Below are 25,080 nucleotides of genomic sequence, written 5' to 3' on the forward strand. Positions count from 1 at the left end.
TTTCAGAATTATGGTTTGACCACAAAACTTTATAAAATTATGTTATGATCCAAAACGTTATAAAAATTTTCAAATAGGTCCAATTTCAGAATTTCTAAATATTACTTTATTAATCCTAAAACTTTCTGAAATTAAGACATGACCCAAAATATGTGAAATTATAGAATGACCCAAAACATTTAAATATTTTCAAATAGGTCCAAATCGGAAATTCAAAACAATAATTTATTAAAATTAAAGATTATGAAAAACAACTTAACTCCATAAAAATATTTTTTTATTGTAAAAGCTGTTGTGCAAATTTTAATGTACTCGCAAGCACACGAATCTATTGTAGTATAGACTAATGGTAACGAGTGTCGATCCCACGAGGAGGTGGATTTTAGTTATATATAGAATTAATTTTGTAAATGGGTAGTTGGATTTCTGGTGGAAATGATTTGGAATATGTTAAACTTAAATTAAAATGGCGAGAATAAATTCTAAAATTGGTATTGAAATGGCGAGAATAAATTGAAGAGAATTATATTGAAATGACGTACTTGGGTATCTGGATCTGTATCAACATGCATCATGGGCTAAATATTCTTTATTAATGCCAATTAAATCATGAGGGGGGAATTCACACCTCATGAACCACGCTCTAATCAATATGGTGCTAAGGGCTTATCGTGCCAAATAATAATAACCTTGTACTAGAGGGTCGGTGAAACCAAGACGGTACTAGACAAGATTAGTATTATTTGTCGACGAGAAGTCAAAACATCCACAAAAACTAGAGGGAAAGAGAAAATAATTTTACCAAATTAAGCCCATGACACATGTTAAGACTTCACCTTCAACCCAAGCTTGAAAGAAAATTAGCCACTCATAATTGAACTAGGGGCAAAATGGGAATTTATTAAAATACAAAGAAAATACAAGATGGAGAAGGAATTACAGAAAACAGAGTCCAAAAATAGATTCAGAGATCTCAAATTAGGGGGGAGAGGCCCCCTTTTTATAGATACATGTAGTAAATCATGGCCATCGGATTAAAAACAATTTGGACGCTCAGGATTGCGCCACGTCATCAGTCAACAGTCCACGGTTTGACCACGCGGATGAACAGTAACACGGTTTGACCCAACTTTGAACAGTAACGCGGTTTGGTTGAAAATAATCCTGTGTGATGCATGCACCGTACGCGAGATTTTTCGTCCACTGATATGCTGCCACGTCACCATCAACAGTACATAAGAATTTTAGTCCAACAGGATCGTGACACCTCATCAGTCAATGCCACATCATCGATCAATGCCACGTCATCATCCGTCTATGTGAACAGTGTCGTGAACAGTAACGTATACAGTACCGTACACGTGAATAGTACCGTACATGTGAATAGTACCGTACATGTGAATAGTGCCATTTTTCCTTTTATGCTCCTCCTAAGGTTTTTGACCGTCCTGAGTTCAAAAGTGATGTCCGTTTTGCCATCTGATTTCTCCTTTATTGTGAAATGACTGTAATACCCCTAAAATACATAAAATACTTAATTAAAATAAAACACATGTAATTAAATCACAAGAAGGTTAAATACATAAAAGTATGGGTTGTTAGTAAGACTTGAAATGTAAAATGACGGTTTTCTCCTTTATAAATATGCATTTTCTAACACTCAACAAAAGCACAATACATAAATCTTTGTTTAATCAACACATGTGGTTTGTTATCATCAAAATCAATATCTATAGCCATATAAGCTAACAGAGTCTACGATACAAGATTGTTTCACACTCCTCAAACTAATAGCTCCACTTCTAGCCGGAAGTTGATTTTCTGGAATCCTTATATGATATAAAGTTAGAATCAATATAACCCACTAGAATGAGTTCATCACCAGAATACACAAGCATATAATTTTTAGTTCTTTTCATGTACTTCATTATATGCTTGACTGCAGTCCAATGTTCAGGTCCAGAATTAGATTGATATCTGCTAACCATCCCTACCGCAAAACAGATGTCTAGCCTAGTGCAAAGCATGGCATACATGAGACTTCCCACAGCTTTTGCATAGAGAACTCGTCACATTTTCTCTATCTCTTCAGATGTTTTAGGTGATTGATCCTTAAAGAATGCAATTCCATGTTTGAATGGTAACAAACCAGTCTTGTAATTTTCCATGCTAAACTAGCCAATATCTTGTCGATATAGTCTGCTTGAGACAAGGCTAAAGTTTTATTCTTCCGGTCTCGTAATAATTTGATACCAAGAATATAACTTGCCTCTCCCAGCTCTTTCATATCAAATTATTTTGCTAACCAACTATTTATTGTAGTCAATACTCTTATATCGTTTCTAATTAGGAGAATATCATCCATATAAATAATTAGGAAGGCTACATATTTTTCCTGAATTTTCTTGTACATACATGGTCTATCAATATTTTGAATGAATCCAAACAAATTAATCGCTTGATCAAATCTAATGTTCCATCACCGGGATGCTTGCATACCATGTGTTCTTGGCCTTTTTGTATGAATCCATCTGGTTGCTGCGTGTAGCTGTCTTATTCAAGATGCCCATTAAGAAAGGCAGTCTTGACATTCATTTGCCAAATTTCATAATCTAGCACTGCAGCAATGGAGAGCAGAATCCTAATAGATTTAAGTATATCAACTGGAGAAAAAGTTTCCTCATAATCGATTCTCTCTTTCTGAGTATACCCTTTGGCTACTAATCTTTCTTTAATTTTTTCCACCATTCCGTCTACTCCTCTTTTTCTCTTGTAGATCCACTTACACCCTGTAAGTTTTACCCCATTTGGTGCCTCTACAAGTTCCCAGACTTAATTGAAATACATAGATTCCATTTCTTGATTCATGGCATTTTTTCAAAGTTCAACATCTCTGTCTATTAGAGCTTCGTTATAGCTAGTAGGAACTTGTACATGTTCATCTGAGATAGCCATATAAGTTTCTCCCAATAACATGTATCTCGCAGGTAACCTAATTACCCTCCCACTACGACGAGGTTCTAAAAGTGATTGTTGTTCAAGGATAGTCTTGTGTTGATCAGCCAGTTATTGCTGTTCTTCTTGTTCTATAACAGGTGTTGAAATCTAAGCATCAACCTGATCTCTACTGATTTCTTTATTTTTACATTACTCTTAGGTTATAAGTCATTTATATAGTCTTCTTCAAAGAAAGTAAAGTATATGTCTAAAAATGCATTCCTATCTTAAGGACTATAATTTAAATTTTCCTTTATTCATTTAGGATACCTAACACATGCAAGCTTCTGAACACAAATCCATCTTCTTTGCCTCTAATTCTAGTACAAATACTAGTAAACTCCAAATACGAATGTGTCTCAAACTATGTTTGTGACTTTTTCATAATTTCTTAGAGTAGTAGACACTGAGGTAGATGAAATTAAGTTCAATAAACTTTGCAATTTTAAATACTAGTATCTGGAATAAAAAAAGTAAATGATAAACCACTTAGCATATATCTTGTCTTATCTAAAAGAATCTTGTTTCTCCATTTAATTACACTATTCTATCATAGTGTTCATTATATGTGGGAGTTTATCCCACTTGACAACCAAATGAAGCTTGAATTCTCCAAAGAGATATTCTTTGTTTCGATCAGATCGAATTCTTTTATGTTCCTGTCTAATTGCTTCCCTGCCTTATCCACGTATCCTTTTTAATTTCAAAAGTGATGGAATCATGACGCATTTAGACAAATATAAATGAAATGAATATTCATCAATAAGATTCATAAAATACTCATAACCTCTAATAACATGCAAACTGATTAGTCCGTATACATTTGTATGTGCTAAGTCATCCAATACAATGTTATGCTTTTGGCTAAAAAAAGCATCCTCGTCATATTACTTTTCTAAATAAGATTTATAGAGTGACAATGATCAATCTTGATAGGCCAACAAGCATATCATTAATCATTTTCTTAAAATCTTATTATAGTTTATATGACTTAAGCATAAATATCAGAGGTGAGATTGGTTAGAAGAAACATTTCTTTTCTTAGATAAATGCATATACTTTTTATCATTATATCTTCCTTTGAATAGATCAATGGACTTATATGACATAAATTGTCTTTATAAAGAACCAAAATAAGTAATAAACAAAGGATCCAAAAATAAAAGTATACTCCTGTTTATAAAAACAAGCCACCGAAATTAAATTCCTCTAATATATGGAATAATAAAGACAAATATCAAAACTAAAGTTTTGTAAAATTGATCTAGCATTTCAACTGATATAAACTAGCATGTCCTCAACTGTTGTTTGAAGCTTTCTTCACTTAATCTCTTTGTTTCCTAAAAACCAAATAAATAAATTACAAATAAGATTAGTTATCTCAAAATTCACTATTGCATGAATCATTAGAAATATGAACTAATTAGGAAGCTTAAAGATTTCTTATACCTAATTTTAATAATTTTAGGACAATCTTTCTTCCAGTGACCCTTCTTTCCACATTTGTAACACTTACCTTTTGGCTTGCCATCTTTTTTAATGGACAATTTTCTCATCTCAACTCTCTCTTGCTTATTCTTGTCTTTCGACTTAGGCCTTGAGGAGAATCCTTTTTCAGGAAGTTTCCTACTATGATAAAATTCTTCTATAGCATGTAGTTTGTGCAATAATTCAATTAAGGTTATATCTTTATTGTTTAAGATATAACTTACCTTAAACTCTTTAAATGTATCGGGCAAAGATTCAATCACCATATTAATCTTTGTTTTATCATCGATTTGAACACCATAAATCTTTACTTCATTCAAATAGTCCATTATTTTTAGGACATGATCACGAACTCTTGTGCCCTCTTCCATCTTAGTATCCGTAATATGTTTTAACGCTGCTTCTCTGGCAAAATGAGTATTCTGCCCAAACATCTTATGAAGACTAGCCATTATTTCAGTGACTGTTTCCATGCTCCGATGTTTCTTATGCAGTTCCACAAAAATCAAAGCCAATATATAATGTTTAGCCATTTTGTTAGCTTTGCACCATTTCTTATAAGGCTTCCTCTGATTTCTATAATTGTATAGCGTTGGTTCTAGAGGGGATGGCTGGGTCAACACATATTTGTAGCCCTTAACAGTGAGAATATTAAATAGATTGTGTTTTCAATCTAAGTAATTTTTGCGAGTGAATTCATTTTTAATAAAGATAATTGATAATGGGTTGATAGAAGACATTTTCTGAAAAAACAAAATAGACATGCATAAACACTTTGAAATAAATAATGTTCACAATAAATAATCTAAAATGCAAAAAACCAAAAATGCTTTTTATTTTATTGTAATGATAATCTAGTACTGTTTTGGCAAGCTATCCGTTAGGGAAGTCAAATCTACACTTACTAGACCCAATTATCCATTGGATTATTTACTTTCATGTAGAGACATAATAAATAATTATCGTTATCATTTTGGGCCTAAATTTGTTAACAAAGCTTCATTGGGAAGGTTAATAACAAATTTTAGTTGAGTGTATAATCATTGTTTCAATCTACATATCTTCCATATAATGCCGCTACCGTTAGGGTGATCAACAGATTGAAAAATATTTCAATCTTATTTGTAAAGAAGATCATCAACTAAAATATCTAATATATATACCATAAGTAGGGAGCATTACCGTATCATGAAGTTGAGGTATATATATAATTTTATTAATGAACTAACAATGGAGCCCGTGGAAAGAATTATCTTGAATTTTTCCTCTCCCACTCAATATTTTAAAGTTTCTTTTTCCAATATACGGATTATATCATATATTGTTAACTGCATGCTTCCTACAATAATATTGTCTAGATAAAATCTAATTTTATTAAGCACATGCAAATGTCAAACAATATATGTCTAGATTCATAATCTATAGATGTCATGTATTATGATGCATAAAGTGGCACCTCCTATTCTATATGAGATGTTATCATGGCATGTTATCAACCAAATATAGCATATAGATTAAAAGCAATTAAACAATCTCAATTCATGGTTTTCCTAAGGAAAAAATTGACTTTATCTACAAGCCTAATATCTATTGGGCTTTAAGTCAACATCCATCTTCCTTCTTTCTCTTCGTTGTACTTGCTCTTGTCCATAACTATTGCCTTGAGGACTTTTGGGCTTTTAAAATTTATCTTTGGTTCAATTTCTAAATTTAAATTTGGGCAACTTTAAAAAAAAAATCTATTGGCTCTTTTTTTAAAAAAAATACCTCTTTTTTTAAAAAATTCAAACCCGATTAGTTTAATAAAATAAACCCAAATTTATCATTAAAAATTCTTGAGCCAAATAAATTTTATTTATGATCTACCAAATTTTCATTTATATAACCTAATTTTGAAATCCCTTAAATGGGCTTGGGACCAATATAAATAAATCTGGACAAATAATAACAATTGGGCTTATCAAATTTCTATTTATATTATCTAGTTGAAAGCTAATAATGGGCTTGGACCCTATATAAATAAATTTGAATTTTTCTGCCCAAAACCCTAAATCACTTATTTTTCTTCTAGTCGCCACCAGCACATACTGTTGGACTTAAATGCAAAATAATTTCAAGCCTTGGCAGAAAACATAAATTAGTGAGACAATGGGGTGTCTAATGAAAAAATTCAAAAGAAACCCTCCTTCCCTTCATGCTTTTCGCTGCCAATTCCACAGGTGCTGCCGTTTCTTCTTCTCTTTGCCGCCATCAACTTTTCTTTGTTTCTTGGATTCTTTACATAATTTTATAATAAAAAATAATATTTATAAGAAATCATATACCATTTGGCTTACAAAGAATCTAAGAACAATGAATTAAAATAATTAAGAGTGAAACATGGTGAAAATTGACGACCTCTCATTGTTACAAATCTATAAAATTAATACAAAGAAATATCTAATCATGAATTGAGACAACCTTTAATATACTCAATAATTATATACATTCACAAATGAAATAATATATAAAAATTTAGTGCCACCCATTTTATACACATAATACAAGAGATTAATATGCTCAATAATTATATACATTCACAAATGAAATAATATATAAAAATTTAGTGCCACCCATTTTATACACATAATACAAGAGATTAATTTCATACAGTAACTCCATATATTAATATGAGATTGCTCTGATACCAATTGTTGCTTCGAAAAATATTTTACAATGGAAATATTTGAATCGCAATTCTCATACAATAAATAAAATTACCATAATTTAGAAATTGTACCTTTGCTTCTTCGCTGAAGTAATCACTACAAAAAATATGATTTATTATAGCACTAATTTATAGGTTTTATATCAAATGCCATCACAACCACACATTTTCTAGCATTTTTCATAAAACTGCTATTAAACTGAAATTTTATTATATGTATAACATTACTATTATGACATATTTTTTAAAAGTTTTAAAAATGTTAGTTAGCATAGCATTTTGTAAAAAAAGTTATAAAATAAATTGTTACTTAATAGTTTTTATGACATTTTTTTGTAAAATTTATTGGAAAAAAACAAATTATAACATTTTTAAAATGCTATAAAAATAAAAAAAATAATTAAAAAATATTTTTTTAGGCACCAAATTTCATTAGATTGGCGCCCATATTATAACATTATATTATGACATTTTTAAAAAAAAGGCTAAATAAATATATACTTAGGGTAGCGTAATTGTAAAGAAGTTATAAAATAAATATTGAAAAGTTACTTTATAACGTTTTATTAAGTGCTATAGAATTTATTATAAAACAAATCTCTAAAATGGCGCTAAATTTTTCATATTGGCGCCCATTCTTCCCACCCCAAGAAAAAGCCCAAAAGCTTTCTATTATTTTTTTCCCAAATCCCTTTCATCTTGTTCTCTCTACAACACTAAACTTTCCCTTTTCCCCTTTTTCTAACCGGTCAAAAGTAGCTGAATTAAAGTTCATTTTTTTAAATCAATCTTTCAAGTATGTACAAAGCTTTAAGCTTGTTACGTGCTTTAAAAGGTGAAGGAATAATAATTCTTTGATATGCATGCGTTACAGTACAAATAACAGCTTTTTCGGTGTTAGTTCGTAAAGGAATACAAATATGGAAAGAATTTAAAGTTGATTTAGTTATATGGAATTTTCTTTGAAAAGGATATTAATTAATTAAAATTGAATAGATGATTGGATAATTATATGTATGGATGCTCTAGCTTGTTGTTGTGCAAATTTTAATGTACTCGCAAGCGCACGAATCTATTGTAGTATAGACTAATGGTAACGAGTGTCAATCCCACGAGGACGTGGATTTTAATTGTGTACAATTAATTTTGTAAATGGGTGATTGGATTTGTGGTGGAAATGATTTGGAATATGCTAAAACTTAAATTAAAATGGCGAGAATAAATTCTAAAATTGGAATTGAAATGGCGAGAATAAATTGAAGAGAATTCTATTAAAATGACGTACTTGGGTATCTGGATCCGTATCAACATGCATCATGGACTAAATAATCCTTATTAATGTCAATTAAATCATGAGGGGGGAATCCACACCTCATGAACCACGCTCTAATCAATATGGTGCTAAGGGCTTATCGTGCCAAATAATAATAACCTTATACCAGGGGGCCGGTGAAACCAAGGCGGTACTAGACAAGAATATTATTATTTGTCGACGAGAAGTCAAAACATCCACAACAACTAGAGGGGAAGAGAAAATAAATTTACCAAATTAAGCCCATGACACATATTGAGACTTCACCTTCAACCCAAGCTCGAACGGAAATTAGCTACTCATAATTGAACTAGGGGCAAAATGGGAATTTATTAAAATACGAAGAAAATACAAGATGGAGAGGGAATTACAGAAAACAGAGTCCAAAAATGGATTCAGAGATATCAAATTAGGGGGGGAGGCCCCCTTTTTATAGATACATGGAGTAAATCATGACCATCGGATTAAAAACAGTTTGGACGCTCAGGATTGCGCCACGTCATCAGTCAACAGTCCACGGTTTGACCACGAAGATGAACAGTAACGCGGTTTGACTCGGATGAACAGTAATGCGGTTTGACTCGGAGGAACAGTAACGCGGTTTGGTTGAAAATAATCCTGTGTGATGCATGTACCGTACGCGAGATTTTTCATCCACTGATATACTGCCACGTCACCATCAACAGTACATAAGAATTTTAGCCCAACAGGATCGTGACACCTCATCAGTCAATGCCACATCATCGGTCAATGCCACGTCATTGATCCGTCTATGTGAACAGTGTTGTGAACAGTAACGTAGATAGTACCGTACACGTGAATAGTACCGTACATATGAATAGTGTCATTTTTCCTTTTATACTCCTCCTAAGGTTTTCGACCGTCCTGAGTTCAAAAGTGATGTCCGTTTTGCCGTCTGATCTCTCCTTTATTGTGAAATGACTATAATGCCCCTAAAATACATAAAATACTTAATTAAAATAAAACAAATGTAATTAAATCACAAGAAGGTTAAATACATAAAAGTAAGGGTTGTTAGTAAGACTTGAAATGTAAAATGACGGTTTTCTCCTTTATAAATATGCATTTTCTAACACTCAACACACCCCCCAACTAGCTTATTGCTAGTCCCTAGCAAATAAAGCGAAAACAAAATTCAAATTCAAAATATTTTTTTTAATAGAAACACTCGTATTTATTCCGTCAGATTAATGATAGCAATAAAATAAAAGTATAAGCATTATCTCCGGTCTAAAGCAACATCACACCCACATCAACCATCCACATGAATCAGCCCAGTAGACTTTGTCATAGCTACTTTCAAGAATGACATGTCAAACCCCAAAATCTCACTGAAAGTAGTGACACTCTCACAAAGAAATTAAAACCAATAAAAATAGTCACTCCAATGAATGGTAATTGAGAGAGAAAATAATAAAGAAGTGATATCACATGCTCTCACCAAGATGAAATAAATATGCCCTCAGCTTATAAATAATACGAACTCAAGTCAAACAAAAATGCTAGTCAACCCACTTTATTTATCTTCTTTTTTTTTTATTATGCATCACTACATCTTTTTAGCCCATATAACTAGCTTCTACTTCAAACTATAGTTCCCTAAAATCAAGAAGGACTTTTATTAGGATGTAACGTAGGCTAGGGACATGGTTAACAAAGAAGGGAAATAAGGAAAACAAAGTGTATGTTTGAGAAAAATGCAGTGATTTTTTTTTTTTGGAAGTTGCAAGGTGGATTTCACCTATTATTTTTATTTTTATTCTTTTGAAACAACAACTTTTATTTTTTTTTCTCTTTTTTTTTTGGCATAACTTCACTGAACAAAATAATTATTTACATTTTTCTCAAACATAAATAGGTGATGGAACTATAAGATATCGGGTAATACTTCAAATCGGAGTGGGTCAAGATGATAAGTTGACAAAGAAAAGGTTTTTTTTTTTTTTTAAAGTCTCAAAAGTGTTAAATATGGATATTTAATAAAAGGGATGGCTAGAAAGGCTCAAACAGATCAAAGATGGCCTTTCCATCGTCTTTTAGGGCTCTAAATAATCATCCATATCTACTAGTTAGATGGGCCTCCCAATGTAGCAACACACATTTTTTTCTTTTTTTTTTTATTATACAATTTTTTTAAGGGTTAACTCAAAAGCAATTTAGAGATCGTGTGTAAAATAATAAACTGCTAAGCTGTATAAAGAGTGGGCAAAAGGGTTATTCTCCAAGAAAAATAATAGGCTCAAAAACTCACTTGGTACTTATTATGACATGTTCATTCCTTCAAGCAACGCATATTTGTCTCCGACATCAACATGTAGAGTAGCAAACATAATGTAACATCACTTAAGACCAAAGATAATACAAATACTAAAATTTAAAATTAATCATGTCATCTAATGTTAAAACAAATCACAAAATTTTTTTTTTTTAAACAACATTCTACCCCCCAACCTATTCTAAACATGAAAGGAAAATATGCATGCAGAAATGTGAAAATGATGCATAAAAACTAATTAGAAAAGTTACACGTAAAATGATAGAAAACGAAAATATTTTTTTTTTTTAAAGAAGATGCGTTTCTAGAGGAACTACACTCCATATTCAGCCATCTTCGACTCACAAGTTGGAGAATGTATATTTATAGAGGAGAGATTAAAAAGAAGAAAAATAAACATAAAAACATAATAAAGAAAATGTCTGAAATTTTTTTTAGTTTTTTAATTTTTTTTTTTTACGATGAAGATGCGTTTCTAGAGTCACTACACTCTATATTCAGCCATCTTCGACACAAAAAGTGAGCAACAGTTAGTTTCTACAACAAAAATTAGTAAAAACTTAACCAAAACTCCACAATTGTCGACTATTCCCTCCCCCCAACCAGAACGAAACATTGTCCTCAATGTTTGAAAGGAAAGAAGTAGAGTTTAGAAAACATCACCTGGGTGGTGCAACACAGAAAACAATATTTACAAGCGGAGAGTTAAATCTAATTTGTACTTCTTACTGCGGCTACTGTTACCATCATTATTTGGGCGCTCCAACACAAAGGTCCAGGGGTCTGGCTCCGGTTTATAAGCTTGTAACATATCAAGTAGCTCATTAGCAGTGTGAGCACAAATAAAAAGTTTTTTTACATTAGAAGGAATGAAATAGTTTTTTATTGCATGGTTAAGAAATGCGATAAAGCCATCATAAAAGTTATTGACATTCAATAAACCGATGGGTTTTTGGTGGATGTGCAAATGGGCCCAAGATGCTAGCGTGATAAGTGCCTCTAGTGTTGCAAGATCTCCTGGAAGAAAAATAAAAGCATCAGCATGATTAAGCATTTCAGTTATTCTTTCTTGCATACCTGAGACGACTAACTCTTCTCCAGTTGATGAGTCAGACAAACTGCCCAATGGTTTTAAGACTCTTGGGATGATGCCTAACACTTGACTTCCTCTGATAAAAGCTGCTTCTGAGATCATTTTTGATAACCCTCGATTACCTCCTCCATACACCAAGTGTAATTTTCTCGCTGCTATGCTTCAACCAAGATCTATGGCTGCCTCAACGAACTCTTTATGTTTGCCATATGTAAATCCAGAAAGCACACAAATGTTCTTGAATTGTCTATTGGGAGTAGCTGACATTGTGATACTTCTCAAAAACAATTTGTGAGTGCTTGACAAAAAAGAAATCACATTTAAGAGTCTCGGTGATATTGGGTCATGGTTGTGTATGAGGTAATATGTCAGTGTCAAATAATGCGTAAAGCACGTTGCTCGCAAGTCAAAAAGAAAACAGTAAAAAGGAAAAAGTAAACAGTAATAAAATTATTAAAGACAATAATGCAAACAATAAGACAATAGTGAAATAAAATAACAATAAAGTAAAAGGATATTTACAGGTAGTTGCGACTGTGGCTCACATCTTCCTCTGGTTTTACGTCCAGAAACGGCTTGAACGCCCTCTATGGGTTGAGGATAGGCTTCCTATCCAGTTTTCTTATAAACTGGCAAACAAGGTCGTTTATAGTCAGATTCCCAAGACTATATCGTGCATGCTCTTTCTGGAATAATGGCCATAACTGGAGAATCGCTCCTTGCACATATCCACTAGGATGCGTTTCAAGAGACAAAAGGATATCATCCAATGACTCCTTATTCAAGCCATCCCTAATGAATTGAATCTTATCTTCCCTGTTATCAGACATCATTCCTAAAGAACATGGGTTTTTATTGCAACTCATTCTGGCACACTTATGACAAGCAACAGAAATTCTTCGAGCTCGTCGTTTTCTTGCATAATTTCCTTTACCACAACCAGGCATGTATGCAATAAATTTTGGAGGTAACTCACCTGCCGATCGTACTTTAGTCTCGATTAACCAACGGATGTCAGCAGGTATGTTATTCCTCATGAGTAATCGCATGCGTTCGGACCAAGCTTTATAGATCGTAAGGAGGGCATTCTGAGGAAGTGAAGGGAATCGCTTGTGAAGTTTCGCTAGAATCTCGTTTCTGTCCATACCTTCGCCTCAGAATATCAGTTATTATGGGAAACTGAAGTAACCGACTTGATTGTCACGGAGTACCGTTATCTGCCACTTCACCGGGGTAACAAACTAAAGCACACAAACAGAAAAATAAATTAAAACACACAAAGAAAATTAAAATCGTCCTCTTATTGAATTTACCTCAAGCTCCAACTGGATGTCGTAAACACTTCTCTCAATGTCTCTGAGCTGGCTTTCTAAAGCCTCAACATAGGCTACTAACTCTGATGGTTGTAGAGCCCAAATGCGATGTGTTTTACAAAATTGAATCTGCCTTTTGAGATGAGTTTTGACACGTTGAAGTGGTTTAAGAATGTTCAGGAGGAACGGTCTAAGTAAGGTACTCATGATTAAAAACGATAAAAGAAAACTTAATGGTAAAATAAACACACTTATGCAAAAACAATTTCAATTAGCAAGAGAATAATAATAAAAAGAAAGAAAGAAAAATCAAATCAACGAAAAGAAAAAAAAATCAATTCAAATTTGGTGGGTCATTCAAATTTATTTCAGTGTCTTCTCTATGTAGTTGGTACTCTAGATATGGCTTTAATCTTTGACCATTAACTTTAAACGTGACACCGTTCTTTGGGTCCTTAATTTCAATTGCCCCATGTGGAAAAACAGTATGTACAATAAATGGGCCAGACCAACGAGAGCGTAACTTACCTGGGAATAGGTGCAAGCGAGAATTGAATAAAAGCACTTTCTGACCTGGAGTGAACGATTTTCTCATAATTTGCTTATCATGGAAGACTTTCATTCATTGCTTGTAAATCTTGGCATTTTCGTATGCATCATTGCGAATTTCTTCAAGTTCTGCCAGCTGTAATCTTCTTTCTGAGCTGGCTTGCTGCATGTCAAAGTTGAATTTCTTGATGGCCCAATACGCACGATGCTCGAGTTCCACAGGTAGGTGGCAAGCTTTTCCATACACTAGTCTGTAGGGTGACATCCCAATCGGGGTCTTGAAAGCCGTTCTATATGCCCATAATGCATCATCAAGTCTTAATGACCAATCTTTTCTGTCTAGCCTCACCGTCTTTTCTAATATGTGCTTTATTTCTCGATTGGAGATCTCAACTTGGCCACTGGTTTATGGATGATACGGGGTCGCCACTTTGTGAGTGATTGAATACTTTGTCAAAAGAGCTTTGAATGCTTTGTTACAAAAGTGGGCACCACCATCACTGATTATTGCTCGAGGGAATCCAAAGCGTGAAACAATGTTGCTTTTCAAAAATCCTATCACCACCTTGTGATCATTGGTCCTACATGGAATTGCTTCTACCCATTTCGATACGTAGTCAACAGCAACCAATATGTATTGATGGCCAAAAGAAGGGGGAAAGGGTCTCATGAAGTCGATACCCCATACATCAAAAATCTCAACCACTAAAATTGGATTTAGTGGCATCATATTCCTTCGCGTGATGCTCCCCATTCGTTGACACCTATCACATGAAGAACAGAAAGTGTAAGCGTCTCGAAATATAGTTGGCCAATAGAAACCACATTGTAAAACTTTAGTTGTTGTTTTCTTAGCACTGAAATGGCCTCCACAAGCTTGTTCATGGCAGAATGAAAGGATATTCGGAATTTCACTTTCTGGGACACATCGTCTAACAATTTGGTCTGCACAATACTTGAACAAATACGGGTCATCCCAAAAGAAATTCTTTATTTCTGCAAAGAATTTAGCCTTGTCTTGCTTGGTCCAATACTCTGGAAGTTTACCTGTAACAAGATAATTAACTATATCAGCATACCAAGGTAATACTTCCACATTCATTAATTGTTCATCTGGAAATGACTCATTCAATATTAATGGCTCTGTAATTGTGTCAAAATGGACACGAGAGAGGTGGTCCGCCACAACATTTTCTGTCCCTTTCTTATCTTTGAATTCCAAGTCAAATTCCTGCAAAAGTAACACCCAACGAATTAGTCTAGCTTTTGCATCTTTCTTTGTGAGAAGATATTTAAGAGCAGCATGATCTGTGAATATAATTATTTTACAACCAATGAGATAATATCGAAATTTTTCCAATGCAAACACTACTGCTAGCATTTCTTTTTCAGTAGTTGAATAGTTCAACTGTGCATCATTTAATGTCATACTAGCATAGTAAATAACGTGGGAAATTCGATCAACTCTTTGTCCTAATACTGCTCCTACTGCATAATCAGATGCATCACACATTAGCTCAAATGGTAAGCTCCAGTTTGGGCCCTAAATGATGGGTGATGATGTCAACAACTGTTTTAATTTTTCAAACGCCATAAGACATGAATCATTAAAGATAAAAGGTACATCCTTAGCAAGTAAATTGCATAAGGGTCTAGAAACTTTGCTAAAATCTTTAATGAAACGTCTATAGAAACCAGCATGCCCAAGGAAAGATCTTACTTCTCTGACTGTTTTGGGTGGAGGAAGATTAGAAATGAGATCCACTTTGGCTTTGTCAACCTCAATACCTTTGCTCGAAATGATGTGACCGAGAACAATACCTTGTTTTACCATAAAATGACATTTCTCCCAATTTAAGACCAAGTTCTTCTCGATACATCTCTGCAGAACTAGTGTTAGATGATGTAAACATTGATCAAACGAGTCACCAAAGACAGAAAAATCATCCATAAAGACTTTAAGGAATTGTTCAACCATATCAGAAAAAATGCTCAACATGCATCGTTGAAATGTGGCAGGTGCATTGCATAATCCAAATGGCATTCTCCTATATGCAAATGTGCCAAAAGGGCAAGTGAAAGTAGTTTTCTCCTGATCTTTTGGTGCTATGGGAATCTGATTATATCCTAAGTAGCCATCTAGAAAGCAATAAAATTCATGGCCTGCTAATCTATCAAGCATTTGATCGATAAATGGTAAAGGAAAATGGTCTTTATGTGTGACAAAATTCAACTTTCTATAATCAATGCAAACACGCCATCCTGTAGTTACTCTAGTGGGTATCAATTCATTATCAGCATTGGTAACTACTGTGACTCCTGACTTTTTGGGGACAACTTGTACAGGACTGACCCATGAACTATCAGAAATAGGGTAAATGATACCTGCGTCTAATAGCTTAAGGACTTCAGTTCTAACAACTTCTTTCATGTTAGGATTTAACCGACGTTGCATTTCCCTAGTAGATTTAGCATTTTCATCAAGGTGAATGTAATGCATGCAGTCTACTAGTTTTATACCTTTTATGTCTGCTATGGTCCATCCTAATGCCCTTTTGTGCTCTTTCAAAACATCCAACAACTTACCTTTTTGTTCGTCATTTAAGGATGATGAGATGATTACCGGCAGAGTACTTTCTTCTCCCAAAAATGCATATTCCAGAGTGTTGGGTAATGGTTTGAGCTCGAGTTTCGGTGGTGATTCTGATGATGGGATGAGTTTCTTCTCTGATGGTGCTAGTTGCTCAACTCTTGACTTCCATTTATTAGTGTCCATAGATGGTGCTGAGTCAAGCAGGGCGTTGACCTCATCGATCGATCTGTCAATATCAAAATTCAAACCAAAGTGAGTTAAACATGTTTGTAAAGGATCATCACTAAGGTTTGAAACAAAAGTATCATCAACTAATGCTTCAATTAAATCCACATCAACAATTCCATCATTTGCACTGTGAGGTTGTTTGGCAATGTTGAAGATGTTCAGCTCCATAGTCATGTTGCCGAAAGACAACTGCATATTTCCAGTCCTGCATTGAATGTGAGCATCCGCAGTTGCCAAGAAAGGTCGGCCTAGAATAATGGGGATGTGCTTTCTTGAATCCTGTATTGGTTGAGTGTCAATTACAATGAAATCAACAGGAAAATAAAACTTGTCTACCTGGATAAGCACGTCCTCCACAATACCACGAGGTATTTTTGTGGACCGATCTGCAAGTTGTAACACCATTGGAGTTGGGTGTAATTCTCCAAGTCCAAGTTTCACGAATACAGAGTAAGGCAAAAGATTTACACTAGCTCCTAAATCCAACAAAGCATTCTCAATTGTGTGGTTCCCTATACTACATGAGATAGTGGGGGAGCTTGGGTCTTTGCATTTTAAAGGAATTTTATGTTGGAGTATAGAACTAACGTTTTTTGTTAAAAATGCCTTCTTTTGAACATGTATGTTTCTCTTTTTAGTACAAAGGTCTTTAAGAAACTTGGCATAAGATGGAACTTGTTTAATAGCATCAAGCAAAGGGATGTTAACACTTACCTGTTTGAAGATTTCAAGAATCTCACCTGTGGATTTTCCCTTTTTTCCTTTCGCTAACCTCTGAGGAAATGGAGCTTTCGGAACGTATTCTCGTGGGTTGGTTTCTTCTTTCTCCTCCGGTGATGATTCCTCAACATTCACAGGTACAATTTGATTTTCTTTTGTCACCGGCATCTCCACTTTGTTGTCGACTTCTTTTCCTTTTCGCAAGGTCATTACTGTTTTGACTTCTCCATGCTGCTGTGGTGAACTGGTACTTGCTTCATGCACTCCTTTAGGGTTAAGCACTGGTTGACTTGGAAACTTACCTTTCTCAACGGTCATTGCCTAGGTCTGAACTGAAGAAGCAAGTTGTCCCACCATCTTCTCGAGGCTTGAAACTAATTGGGCTTGTGAGTTGAAGCCCGCTCTTAATTCATTTCGTAGTCCATCAATGGTGCGGTTCTGTTGCTCAATCGTAGAGTGAGTAAGATTCTTGAGATTCTGGAATGAATCCTCCCATGGTCTAGGTTGAGAGTAGTTCTAGTTCTAATTATATGGTCTAAATGGGGGCTGAGAGGCTTGAGGAGTTTGAGAAATTTGTTGCATTGGTGGAGCTGGAGTTGCTGGTCCATTCTGTTGGAATCCTTGAGACCATGAAAAATTGGGGTGGTCTCTCCATCCAGGGTTATACGTGTTGGAGTATGGGTTGTAATTCGATGATTTTCTCATTACACCTATGGCATTGGCTTGATCTGAGTATGAGTCATGGTCATGTGGTTTTGTTGATTTAGCAGTCGATAACAATGCTTTTTGTCGAGAGAGACCTTCAATTATTGCTTTGACTTCTTTAATTTCTGAACTGGATTCGCCAATTTGAACCTCATTTACTCCCTTAATTCTTCTGGTATTCCTGAGTGATCGACTCCGTTGTTGGGAATTATCTGCTTGTCGCTGGAAGAATTCCCAAATCTCTAATGCACTTTTTGACATTAGCTCTCCTCCACTTGTTGCCATTAGCCATTCTTGCACATTTGGTAGTAATCCCTCCAAAAAGTATTGGCATTAGTGCCATTTCTCGTACCCATGTTGTGGACACTTCAAGAGTAGCCCATTGAATCGCTCCCATGTTTCGAAAAATTGCTCGTCTTCTCTCTGTGTAAACTCTGAAATTTTCCTGCGAATAGCATTGGTTTTATGCACTGGGAAATATTTATTCAAAAATTTAGTTACCATTTGTTCCCATGATGTAATGCTATTAGCAGGCAAAGTATTTAACCATGAACAAGCTCTATCCTTTAAAGAAAATGGGAATAATCTGAGTTTAACATAATCGTCTGAAAAATTCTCATATTTAAATGTTTGACAAATGGCATGAAAATCATTCAGATGATTATATAGGTCCTCATTTTCTAAGCCATAGAATGTGGGGAGACAATTTAGCACACTAGGTTTTAGTTCAAAACTCCTAGCAGCTACATTTGGGTATCTTATGCATGATGTGCTCAAATTTGCTAAAGGACTGAAATAATCCTTAAATGGTCTCTCCTGTGGTGCTTGTAAATCCATTTTATTTTTAACGTGTTTGTGTGTGCGAAGTGTTTTTTCTAATTCAAGGTCTATAGGTTCAAGATTAGGAAATAATGACCTACGACCATGCATGCAAAATAAATCAAATGAAAATAAAGATGGGAATAAAACAAATAAAAATAAATAAGAGGGAGAAATTACGATACTAACCTTTTTGCGCTATTAAATCCTTTCTATAAAAATACACAAAAACAAATACGTGAAATAAATTAACTAAAAATAAATTAATAAGATAAACAAAAAAAATTACAAAGAAAAATAAATTAAAAATTAAATTACAGAATTTTAAACAAGAGAAAAAGAAAAGAAATACTAACCTTTAAATGTAGATTCACTTTATTTCTTTTTTCTTTTTTTTTAATAATAAAAAAAATACAAGAAAACAAATAAAAGAAATTATTCACAAAAATTAATTCTATGAATTAAAATTACTTACCTCTCCAGCAACGGCGCCAAAAACTTGTTGTGCAAATTTTAATGTACTCGCAAGCGCACAAATCTATTGTAGTATAAATTAATGGTGACGAGTGTCGATCCCACGAGGAGGTGGATTTTAATTGTGTAGAATTAATTTTGTAAATGGGTGATTGGATTTGTGGTGGAAATGATTTGGGATATGCTAAAACTTAAATTAAAATGGCGAGAATAAATTCTAAAATTGGAATTGAAATGGCGAGAATAAATTGAAGAGAATTCTATTAAAATGACGTACTTGGGTATCTGGATCCGTATCAACATGCATCATGGGCTAAATAATCCTTATTAATGCCAATTAAATCATGAGGGGGGAATCCACACCTCATGAACCACGCTCTAATCAATATGGTGCTAAGGGCTTATCGTGCCAAATAATAATAACCTTGTACTAGGGGGCCGGTGAAACCAAGGCGGTACTAGACAAGAATATTATTATTTGTCGACGAGAAGTCAAAACATCCACAAAAACTAGAGGGGAAGAGAAAATAAATTTACCAAATTAAGCCCATGACACATGTTGAGACTTCACCTTCAACCCAAGCTTGAATGGAAATTAGCTACTCATAATTGAACTAGGGGCAAAATGGGAATTTATTAAAATACGAAGAAAATACAAGATGGAGAGGGAATTACAGAAAACAGAGTCCAAAAATGGATTCAGAGATATCAAATTAGGGGGGGGAGGCCCCCTTTTTATAGATACATGGAGTAAATCATGGCCATAGGATTAAAAACAGTTTGGACGCTCAGGATTGCGCCACGTCATCAGTCAACAGTCCACGGTTTGACCACGAAGATGAACAGTAACGCGGTTTGACTCGGATGAACAGTAACGCGGTTTGACTCGGATGAACAGTAACGCGGTTTGGTTGAAAATAATCCTGTGTGATGCATGTATCGTACGCGAGATTTTTCATCCACTGATATACTGCCACGTCACCATCAACAGTATATAAGAATTTTAGCCCAACAGGATCGTGACACCTCATCAGTCAATGCCACATCATCGGTCAATGCCACGTCATTGATCCGTCTATGTGAACAGTGTTGTGAACAGTAACGTAGATAGTACCGTACACGTGAATAGTACCGTACATATGAATAGCGCCATTTTTCCTTTTATACTCCTCCTAAGGTTTTCGACCGTCCTGAGTTCAAAAGTGATGTCCATTTTGCCGTCTGATCTCTCTTTTATTGTGAAATGACTATAATGCCCCTAAAATACATAAAATACTTAATTAAAATAAAACAAATGTAATTAAATCACAAGAAGGTTAAATACATAAAAGTAAGGGTTGTTAGTAAGACTTGAAATGTAAAATGACGGTTTTCTCTTTTATAAATATGCATTTTCTAACACTCAACACTTGTCATAAAATTGGTTATCAAGATTGTAATTAATTAATGAACAAGCGAAACAACATAAACAAGATTAATTAATGCACAAGTCGAAAACATAGACAACAAAAATTATGTAAGTAATTGTTTGTGATATATGCTGGCAAGTGAGGCCTTGAAGGATGCAGACATCTCTGAATTTGTTCACATTTATAAAGACAAAGAATTAGAAATCTGGTATGTATTTGTGTTTATGAGGAATAGTACTTAGGATGGGACGATGAAGGATATCAAATTCCAAATGACGAAAATGAATACCCATCTCGTTTGGATGTGGTTAAGGTTGACATTTAAAAGAATCTTGAAGAGATTGATGATGATGATTAATTAATTTTATCTTTTTCTACTAGTCTTTTAATTTCAGTTGAATTCACTATTAATAACAAGTACCCATTGAATAATTGAATCTGCTATTGTTATAGCTAGCTGTTGTTCCTCTATTGATAGCCCTGAAAAATTGAAATTACCTAGCAAATGTAATTGTGTATTAGGAGATCTATAATCTGCTTTGATTTTGATATTTTCATTTTCTTTTATACTTGAGTGCACATTGTTTACAAATTTTATTCTTAATTATATATTTAGTTTATTTATTTATGTTATTGAACAGGGAAATAATTAAGAGTTTGGGAGTAAAATTATATAAAATATCAAGAATTGGAAAGAATTGAAGAAGCATTACTCTTAATTATTAACTTTTTCTTGTTTCTTTTTGTGTTATGAGTTATATATTATCTACTATACATGCATTTTTTTTCCTTTCAGGTGTAAAAATAATAAAAATATCCTTTCTTTTTGATATATTTCATGACTTTATGGTCTCAGGTCAAGTGAGTGAAATATGAGTGTGCAACCCAAGGGGGGGTGAATTGGAATTTTAAAATTTATCATAGCAAATCCACACAACAAGCAATCTAATGTCTTAATAAAAATTGAAAGCAATAAGTTCAATAAAAGCACAATAATTAAAGAGTAAGAGAGAAGAGAAACAAACACACGAATTTTTACGTGGTTCGGCAATCCCCGCCTACGTCCACGCCTCCAAGCAATCCAAGCTTGAGGATTTCACTGTCCAAGCCTTTCCAAGGCTTCAACGATTACAATTGACTTCGAGGTGTCAATAAACCTTTACAACAAATAGATTATCTCCCAATCTCTTCACTCAAGTGTCTCACACACTCAAACTCTTACAATTGAGATGAATAAATGAAGGTTACAATGAAAATCACTTAATGAGTAGATATTCAAAAATGAAAAACAAGAAAAGATTCAATGTTTGTATTTCGCAAGTTTGAAGGCTCAAGATATCACGTGTGCTTTTTGTTTTTGCTTGTTGGAGAACTTCAAAATGAGTTGGATTTGAGTTCTTATAGTTTGAGCTCAAAAACTAGCTGTTACTCACATTCTAGGTGTATCCGGTTTGCCGTTTATGGAATTCGGTAAGCCGGATTTATGTTACCGTTAAGGCAAAAATTTGAATTTTGCCTATCCGGCTTGCTGGTTTCGGAATCCGGTAAGCCGTTTGTGTTCTGGATGCATTCTGCCCCGTATCCAGTTTTTCTAATTTTATATCCGGTAAGCCGGATGCTACAGTAACCTGCTACAGTAACCTGCTACAGTGAAATTTTTCCTAAATTTTTAGTTTAACCCCAAAACTTTATAAAACTGTAGTATGACCCAAAACGTTATGAAACTTTGTAAATAGGTTCAATTTCAAAATTTCTAAGTAATGCTTCGTTGATCCCAAAACTTTCTGAAATTATGATTTCGCCCAAACTTTGTGAAATTATAGAATGACCTAAAAATATTTAAATAGTTTCAAATAGATCCAAATCTGAAATTTAAAATACTATCAAGGATTTTAAAAATACTTTCATTTTAGTCCAAAATGTTTTAATTCCATAACATCATTTTCTTATTATAAAAGCACAATTCATAAATCTTTGCTTAATAAATACATGTGGTTTATTATCATCAAAATCAATATTTATAGCCATATAGGCTAACAATCTCCTCCTTTTTTATGATGACAAAATACATTAAAAACTTTAATCTTGTTATGAAAAAGCTCCCCCTTAATCAATGCAAGTTAAAAAATGATTTGAAAATTGTTTAACAAAAACTCCCCATGCATACATGCTCCCCCTAGATAAATGCATATTTTCATAACACATATTAAATCATTCTCACCCTTCATCATCAAAAAGAATAAAAGTGAAATGCAAGTAACGCAACCCAAGAGGGGGGTGAATTGGGTTTTTAAAAATAATGCAATACGATTCGCACAATAAATCACTCTAATGCCTTAATGAAGTAGAGAACAATAAATTCAAGCAAGCGTAAAGATAAAATCAAGGGAAGAGAAAAACAAACACGCGGATTTTTACGTGGTTCGGCAATCCCCGCCTACGTCCACACCTCCAAGCCAACCGAGCTCGAGGATTTCACTATCCAAGCCTCCCAAGGCTTCAAGTTTTTACAATTGACTTCCAAGGTGTCAATGAACCTTTAAAACCAAGAGATTATCTCCCCAATCTCTTCAACCCAAGTGTTTCCCACACTTACACACTCACAATTTGATAAGAAATGAAAATTACAACAAAAACTCTCTTTAAGAGTTGATATGCAACTAATAGCTCAACAATGATTCAATCAATGATGATTTGCATTTTGGAAGCTCAATATATGTTGTATGATCTTATATTTGCGTGTATTAGTTCTTAAAATGAAGTTTGAGTTGAGTTTTTATAGTGGAAGCCCAAAAACTAGCCGTTATAGGCAAATTCCAGTGCTCAAGCGGTTAGCCGCTTGATTTATCCGGCTAGCCGCTCAGGAACAGTAATGTTACCGTTATTTTTGAATTTGCTACAGTAACACTATTCACTAAAATTACTTTTTGACCTAAAACTTTCTATAATTATACTATAGCCCAAAACGTCAGAAAACTTTGCAAATAGGTCCAATTTCAGAACTTCTCAAGAATAGTTGTCTTTCCCAAACTTTTTAAAATTATGATATGGCCCCAAAGATTTTATTGTTTTGCACAAATACCCATATTTTTCAAAGTTCTCAAAAACTTTCACTTTAGTTCAAAATATTCATAAATTATAGTATGGCCCAAAATATTTAAAATGTTTGTAAAAACATCCAACTCTGAAATTTGATACTTATTAAAATCAAAGATTTCAAATCTTAACATTTAAGTCCAATTTACTCAAATCCACAAAATACTTTACTTTATAAAAATAAAATATTTTAGTTTATGAAAAGTATTTAATTAAATTAATCTCTTGAGCTTCTCAAATGCTAAATCATGCATCAATTAAATAATACCGGCTTTACAAGAATTTGTCGCAATAATTCGTCCGTTGAGCTCTAAGTTTTATTCTTGATTTCGCCGTTGTCCGTTGAGTGCCTTCAATCTTGATTTCACTTGATTCACTTGCATAAATATTATCCTTAAAAAACTAGTGTAAATGTGAAATACAATATTTATTATTTTTACTTAAGACACATGTTTGTTATCATCAAAATTACATTATGTGTAGCCCTTTAGGCTAACAAAAAGCTCCCCCTATCAATCATCAAAATCGCTACATAAGCACATTAAAACAAAAAAAAAATATCCATAAGCATAAGAAAATCCATACAATCCATAATGATCAATCAAAACAAATCCATAACATTCAACATAAATAGTCACAACAAATCCATATCATCCAAAACAAAGACATAAACCGAAAAGCATAATAACCATCCATAGATTCGAAAATAAACGAACACACAATACAGTAAATGAAATGTAGATGTGTCCAAGTACAAGTATAAGATACTACTCAGGTGGTGAGGATGGAGGTGATGGAGGTGGAAACGGATATGAAATGCCGAAGTGCTCGAAGAGGAGGCGCTGTCCATGAATAATCTGCTGCTGCTGCTGCTGAAACTCAGTCTGCCGCACAGAGAGTGTCCGCACTTCATCCATAATCTGCTTAAGAGTGACCTCTTCAGAGGTAAGAGGATGTGGAGGTGATGAAGCGGATGCAGATGCACTAGGAGCTGAAGCAACCGTAGAAGAAACTCGGCGTCTACGCTGCCCTCGAAATGAGAGTGAGAAAACTAGAAGCTGATCAGCTGGAATCATAGCATTAAGTGGCCGATCATCACTTTGGGCTAGAAAGGTAAACTTGTTATCGCTGTATTTGACCCAAGTGCCATCCTTCCACTCAAAGCCTAAACCAAAAATAACATCATCCCCAATACCCTTGGACGGCCTACAAGATGGTTCTAGAATCGACACTTCAAAGAATTTAAGAATCGGGTAATGGAGTGACCATAAGGAAGAGACC

The 25,080-nt window shown here is 34.0% G+C and overlaps 1 non-coding gene across 1 annotated transcript; it reads left to right on the forward strand.

Moving 5' to 3' along the window:
* Positions 1–18,350: 18,350 nt before the first annotated feature.
* On the forward strand, positions 18,351–18,454 carry LOC127901979 (small nucleolar RNA R71). The gene has a single exon (XR_008054384.1). It is a non-coding gene; the product is annotated as a small nucleolar RNA R71 (small nucleolar RNA).
* Positions 18,455–25,080: the final 6,626 nt, after the last annotated feature.

The sequence above is a fragment of the Citrus sinensis genome, chromosome 4, assembly GCF_022201045.2.
Source record: "Citrus sinensis cultivar Valencia sweet orange chromosome 4, DVS_A1.0, whole genome shotgun sequence".
NCBI classification, from domain to species: domain Eukaryota; kingdom Viridiplantae; phylum Streptophyta; class Magnoliopsida; order Sapindales; family Rutaceae; genus Citrus; species Citrus sinensis.